The sequence below is a fragment of the Triticum aestivum genome, chromosome 1B, assembly GCF_018294505.1.
Source record: "Triticum aestivum cultivar Chinese Spring chromosome 1B, IWGSC CS RefSeq v2.1, whole genome shotgun sequence".
Taxonomy (NCBI): domain Eukaryota; kingdom Viridiplantae; phylum Streptophyta; class Magnoliopsida; order Poales; family Poaceae; genus Triticum; species Triticum aestivum.
Genome location: NC_057795.1, coordinates 428,403,447 through 428,410,779, shown reverse-complemented (window position 1 = coordinate 428,410,779; position 7,333 = coordinate 428,403,447). Strand labels below are relative to the sequence as shown.

At 46.9% G+C, this 7,333-nt stretch overlaps 1 non-coding gene across 1 annotated transcript; it reads left to right on the top strand.

The window, feature by feature from the left end:
* The first annotated feature begins 6,943 nt into the window (after positions 1 to 6,943).
* On the top strand, positions 6,944 to 7,016 carry TRNAK-CUU (transfer RNA lysine (anticodon CUU)). The gene has a single exon. It is a non-coding gene; the product is annotated as a tRNA-Lys (tRNA).
* Positions 7,017 to 7,333: the final 317 nt, after the last annotated feature.

Sequence of the window (7,333 nt, the reverse complement as noted above, 5' to 3'; positions counted from 1 at the left end):
AGATCGTGGCCCAGCTGTCAGAAAACTCTCCGTTATTGACTGGCAAAAATAAGCGCGTAGGTGTGAGCTCGGCTCGGCTCAATCCCGCAACCCGCGGCGCGTCGTGACGAGGCGTGGCGTGGCGAGGCGGGCGGCGGAGGAGGAGTGCGCGAGGGCCTCTTCTCTTCTCAAGCTCCAATAGCATGTAGAAGAGAAACCCTTATAAACCACTCCAACTCTCCTTCCACTTCCGGGGTGGGACTAAACTTCCCACCACACCTAGTGCCATATAACCCACATGGGCCCTTAGAGATTTTTCAGAAATTGCAATATGGGCCTAGAGCCCATCTCAGATTTCAGCAATCCCCCACCAGATCTCGAGGGCCCATTGTGTCCTCTGTTCCAATTGCTGTTTCGATATACCAGTGTTTCAGTAAAGACCTGTTAAGGTTGAACTTCACCTAGAACAAGTGGCTACACTCCTTCACAACTGAACAATGGACTATGCCTTGAATTGTCAGTTTGGCGTAAAATAGTTTCACTACATGTCTTACTAGTACTAGGCTGCCGAAGGCTGACCCCTCGGGTGGAGCATATAAGTCACACTCCTAGCCTATTCATGAGCTTACTAGAGATCACCCCAATCTCATAGACTGTGACCAGCAGTCGGGCTCATATAGGTGTGTTCCTCCAAAGATCGCTCTGTAGGATAGCATCTTGCTTTTATAAGCTTTGGAACACATTGAGACCGTAGTCATCCTACCATACAGTATCGAGAGTATTGCATCTCCAACGGAGTGGGTTAGTATAGTTACTCTCCTCAGTTCACCACTGGCTTGTTTTCCCAGGTCCTAGTTCACGAGATCTCCGATCATATAGGTTGGGTTACCACCATGGCAACTCATGTGGGTCTCATACCCATCTCCCTCGATGCATTATCTATCACAACACGTGATAGCCCTTTTGTAAAGGGATCTGCCAGATTCTTAGCCGTATGGACATAGTCCAACGCTATCACTCCGGAGTTTCTTAATTTTCTGACAGCTTTTAACCTCATTCTTATGTGTTTGGTGGACTTCATGTTGTCCTTTGAACTCTTCACCTTGGTGATGACAGTCTGATTGTCACAGTTCATAAGGATAGCCGGAACCGGTTTATCAACCAATGGCAAGTCCATCAAAAGATCTCGAAGCCATCTCGCTTCAACACCAGATGTGTCTAATGCCGTTAATTCTGCTTCCATTGTCGATCTCGTTAAGATCGTTTGCTTGCAAGACTTCCAGGAAACAGCGCCACCTCCAAGAGTAAACATATACCCAGTTGTGGCCTTCATCTCATTAGCATCAGAGATCCAATTCGCATCACTATACCCTTCAAGTACCGACGGGTATCCGGTATAGTGAAGTCCATAGTTCATAGTACCTTTCAGATAGCGCATAACTCTCTCAACAGCATGCCAATGTACATCACCCGGTTTGGAAACAAATCGGCTCAGTTTGCTCACAGCAAACGCGATGTCAGGCCTCGTTGCGCTCGCTAGGTACATCAGTGAACCAATGATTTGAGAGTATCTCAATTGATCTTTAGCCATGCCTTTGGACTTTCGAATCAATACGCTAGGATCATATGGTGTTTGAGATGGTGTGCAGTCCGAATATCCAAAACGACTCAACACCTTCTCAACGTAATGGGATTGCAGAAGTGTGATCCCACCCTCATTATCTCTCAGTAGCTTGATGTTCAAGATAACATCAGCCACACCAAGGTCTTTCATCTCAAAGTTCTGAGATAGAAACGACTTGACCTCCTCAATGACTTTGAGGTTTGTTCCGAATATCAGTATGTCATCAACATACAAGCACAGTATAACTCCTTCGCCCCCACCATGGCGATAGTATACACATTTGTCAGCCTCATTAACAACGAAACCAACAGATGTCAGAGTTGTATTAAACTTATCATGCCATTGCTTAGGTGCTTGTTTCAGGCCATATAAAGATTTTATCAACCTACACACCTTTCTTTCCTGACCATCTATCACAAAGCCATCAGGCTGTTGCATGTAGATTTCCTCCTTTAGCTCTCCATTTAGAAAAGCCGTCTTAACATCCATCTGATGGACGAGAAGACCATGTGAGGCCGCCAACAAGAGTAATACTCGAATGGTGGTCAGTCTACCCACAGGTGAATAAGTATCAAAGAAATCTTCCTCTTCTTGCTGGTCATAGCCCTTGGCCACAAGCCTAGCCTTGTACTTTTCAATCGTACCATCGGGCCTAAGCTTCTTTTTGAACACCCACTTACATCCCAGTGGTTTGCAACCATAGGGACGGTTAGTGATCTCCCATGTCCCGTTAGCCATGATGGAATCCATCTCGCTACGGACCGCATCCTTCCAGTAGTCAGCTTCTGGAGAGGCATACGCTTCTGAAATAGAAGTGGGAGTATCATCCACGAGGTACACGAAGAAATCATCACCAAAGGTCTTTGCAGTCCTTTGTCTCTTGCCCCTACCAAGGGTTTCCTCGTCATCCTCCTCGGGATTTTCATCATGTGTTTGTTCATAATATTCCATAGGGATGGCAGGTTCAGGAGTCTCCTCAGATTCCTGTCTAGAAGTGCTTTGCATATCTCTCATAGGAAAAATATCCTCAAAGAATGTAGCATCCTTAGACTCCATAATTGTACCGATCTTCTGGTCAGGTACCTCAGATTTCACTACTAGAAATCTATAGCCAACGCTGTTCTTAGCGTAGCCCAAATTAATGCAGTCCACGGTCTTATGTCCAAGCTTACGCTTTTTGGGGATCGGCACGTTGACTTTCGCCAAACAGCCCCAAGTGCGCAAGTACGAGAGTGTCGTCCTTCTCTTTGCCCATTTCTCATAGGGAGTGATCTCACTATCCTTTGTCGAAACTTTATTCAGGACATGACATGCCGTCAATATAGCCTCCCCCCACCATGCCTTGGATAAACTCGATGTATCTAACATGGCGTTAACCAAATCAGTTAGAGTACGGTTTTTCCGCTCGGTAACCCCGTTTGACTGGGGTGAATAGGGAGGCGTCCTCTCATGAATAATGCCGTGTTCCGCACAGAAGGAATCAAACTCACTCGAGAAGTACTCTCCACCACGATCTGACCGGACTCGTTTAATTTTCTTTTCAAGTTGATTTTCAACTTCTGCCTTATAGATTTTAAAGTAGTGGAGAGCCTCATCTTTAGTATTTAACAGATACACATAGCAATATCTAGTGGAATCATCTATCAATGTCATGAAGTATCTCTTTCCACCTTTAGTCAACACACCATTCATCTCACAAGGATCAGAATGTATGAGTTCTAATGGTGCCAGGTGTCTCTCCTCCGCGGCCTTATGAGGCTTGCGAGGTTGCTTAGCTTGCACACATGAAAGGCACTTAGAACCTTTGGCTAAAGTGAAACTCGGGATTAAATCCAACTTGGCTAGCCGCGTCATAACACCAAAACTTATGTGACAAAGACGTGAATGCCAAACTTCAGATTCATTACATTCGAATGAATATGGTTCACGACTTTATTACAAAAATCTGCGAGGGAAAGGCGGAACATCCCTCCGCTCTCATAACCTTTTCCAACAAAGAGTCCATATTTTGTAACAACTAATTTATTAGACTCGAAAACCAACTTAAACCCTTCTCTACATAGAAGGGAGCCACTAACGAGGTTCTTCTTGATGGCGGGGACATGCTGCACGTTCTTCAGCTGCACGATCCTTCCCGAAGTAAACTTCAGATCGACCGTGCCAACACCATGAACAGAAGCACTCGCGCCATTCCCCATCAATACGGACCCGTGACCTGTGGCCTGGTAAGAAGTGAACAATGAAATGTCAGCACACACATGAACACCTGCACCTGTGTCCACCCACCAATCGTTGGGTTGAAACACTGAAAAAACAGTAAATAAATTACCGTACCCAGATGCACCATTCTCATTGTTGCCCACAATCATGTTGACAGACTTGGAGTCCTGTCCTGACTTCTTGTACTTGTTTGGGCACTTGTTGGCCCAATGTTCAACCGAACCACAAGTAAAGCAGCCCTCGTCCTTCTTGTTCTTCTTGAAGGTCTTCTTACCCTTCTTCTTAAAGTCGGTATTGTGTTGGACACCGTTCTTTCCCTTGGGCTTGTGGGAGTTGAAGTTCTTCTGGTTCACCATGTTGGCAACAGAAGTCCCTTCGGCCCCTTTTCCGTGCGAGTCTTTTGCCCTCGAATTCTGCTCAACACTCAGATGGCCAATGACATCCTCCACAGAGAATTCACGCCTCTGATGTTTCAGAGTGGTGGCAAAGTTCCTCGAGGAATTAGGGAGCTTAGCGATTATGCAGCCCGCGACAAACTTGCCCGGTAACTCGCACTTGAGAAGCTCAAGTTCCTTAACAATGCATATTATCTCATGAGCCTGCTCCAATACAGGACGGTTTTCAACCATCTTGTAATCGTGGAACTGCTCTATAATATACATCTCGCTCCCTGCATCGGCGGCCCCGAATTTAGATTCGAGCGCCTCCCACAAGTCCTTGGCGACATGCACATGTAAATATGCGTCGACCAGTTTATCTCCGATCACGCTAAGAACTGCTCCGAGAAACACAACGGTAGCCTCCTTGAACGCCTTCTCCTGTTCAGGAGCAATCGTTCCCGTGGAGACACCGGTGACCCAGAACACGTTCATAGCCGTGAGCCATAACGTGGTCTTAGTCTGTCAACGCTTGAAGTATGTACCGGTAAACTTATCCGGTTTCAGTGCAGCGGCAAAGCCACTTGCCGAGAAATTCCTACACATAATAGGTTTTTGGATTGTTGAGTAAATAGGCAATTTCTCGATTAAATTAATCCATGAGTAAATCACTAGCATGACATTGACTAAGTTGATGACGTACTGACTCTGATCTAAACATGCACGTACTAAGCAAACAGTAGACAAATCTACACATACTGCTAGTACTGCTAATATGAAAATAATCAGGAGCGGGATAAACGAGTTATACCCTCCAGTAGGCCACGCAGAGGCCGCGGCTTTGGTGGCAGCAGCGGCGTCCTCGGCGACCTTCTTGTCGGCTTCAGCTTTCTCGGCGGCGGCACGGTCGGCGTCGGTGGACATGGTGATGACGAATGCGACGCGGACGTAGAGGAAGTAGACGATCGGAAGCGAGCAGTCGCGTAATCGCTGCCCAAAAACCTATTCGCCCCTCACCCCGTACAGGAACCAGAAGGGCGTGGTTTCGGAGACCTGCTCTCCCGTCGACCGTGTACGTGGCGGACGGGATGGAGTCACCGGCGGCAGCAGCAGCAAAGGAACGACGGTGGGCGTGCGCGTGAGCAGATGTGATCTGTTCGTGGCGGCTAGGGTTAGGAGACACCGCATACTTATAGGCGCAGCGCGTGGAGAGACGTGGGCTCGACCCACGTCCGAGTCCGTGACAGCCCACGATCCGACGTCTCAGATCGTGGCCCAGCTGTCAGAAAACTCTCCGTTATTGACTGGCAAAAATAAGCGCGTAGGTGTGAGCTCGGCTCGGCTCAATCCCGCAACCCGCGGCGCGGCGCGGCGCGGCGCGTCGTGACGAGGAGTGCGCGAGGGCCTCTTCTCTTCTCAAGCTCCAATAGCATGTAGAAGAGAAACCCTTATAAACCACTCCAACTCTCCTTCCACTTCTGGGGTGGGGCTAAACTTCCCACCACACCTAGTGCCATATAACCCACATGGGCCCTTAGAGATTTTTCAGAAATTGCAATATGGGCCTAGAGCCCATCTCAGATTTCAGCAGTACGTGCCTATGTGATGATGCGTTGGCATGCTATCTGCCTATCTTAGTAGTAGCTCGAGATGTCCTAGTACTACTATGTTTGTGCTGGCTGTATGTATCTGTTTTACTACTGATTTCAGAAGTGCTGGACACGATAAATACGGGATGTCGCCTCAGGTATCAAATAGGCACCTGTCTAGTTTCAGAAAAAGGTATATAATGATGCCAGGTACCATCAAATAAAACTAGAACCGTGAATTGCAATGTGAAAATGCCATGTTGATCGGGGATTGGCAATGTGAAAAATGCCCACTATATCTCTGAATGACACATTGGATGGTATATATTCCAACTCAGTGATCTTCAGGCAACTGAAAGGTGCACGCACACATGAGATCGACCCCCGACACCGGCTTTCAGCAAGTTCGTTTTCAGTTATCCAACAGGGTCATGGGAACAGATGGAAGCCAAAAAGAAGGTTGACATGACACGGTCGAGTGCTACATACAACCTTTCAGCACATCTGAAATGATCGGAGGGCACTGAGGGAAAGGATTGTTCTTCTTAAAGGAACTTCTCTGCGTCTAGACGAAACTTTCAGGTTTTCTCGAAACACGTCGTTTCTGATCGACGCAATGTGGCCACGATGAATTTCTTCGGCAGGACACTTTTGTTGGTGGCGTCCAATCATGGTGGTTTGTCGATCTACGACGTTTGACATCGTATGTGCCTGTGCAGCTGGCACGAATTTGGCTGGCTGAGACGGATCATATCATAGTATATGGCTGGCGCCTTGGACATAATTCATTACATGCCATAATTGGTGGTGGCAGGAATAACGCTTAATTAGTCGTGTGGCACAAGATAAGGGACGGACGAATTCGATGCCAGCAGGCAGCAGACATGAAGCGTGTCACTATATCTTGTCTAGGCTTTTAGTTAGGTGTTATAAACGTTCGTACCAAGCCATATGTGCCACGCTGGACTGCGCACGAGAAAACACGTTTCTTCAGAAATGCTCGATCCGGATCCGGCGACTAGCTTTGGTTCTCTGTAAGTTGTTGCAAGGATTACAACATACTTTACATTTTAGTTCTGTTCCATGCGTCATTGATACAGCTCAAGATTTAACAGTACCGTTCTACTAAGAAAACTGCGTTTAGAAAAGCATTAGCCCGTCTAGCTCAGTTGGTAGAGCGCAAGGCTCTTAACCTTGTGGTCGTGGGTTCGAGCCCCACGGTGGGCGATTCGAACTTTTTTCCATTTTGCCTATATGATTACCCTACTACATTGAAACTTAGTGCCAAACTGTTTTTTCTTTTTTTTAGCGCCCATTTCTTCTGATTAATGTTTGCTTCTATAGTATGTCTACGGGTCAACACGAGGAAGAAGTTCTTGTTAGCACAGCATTTTCTGAAGTTTTTACTTGCATAACTAATATATCAAAGGCATTTGTACAATCAATGCTCAAGACCTGCCTGAGTTGCCAGCTGCAGTTGGAGACAGGGCAACACTGTCTGAAGATGTATCCATTTTGCCTATATGATTACCCTACTACATTGA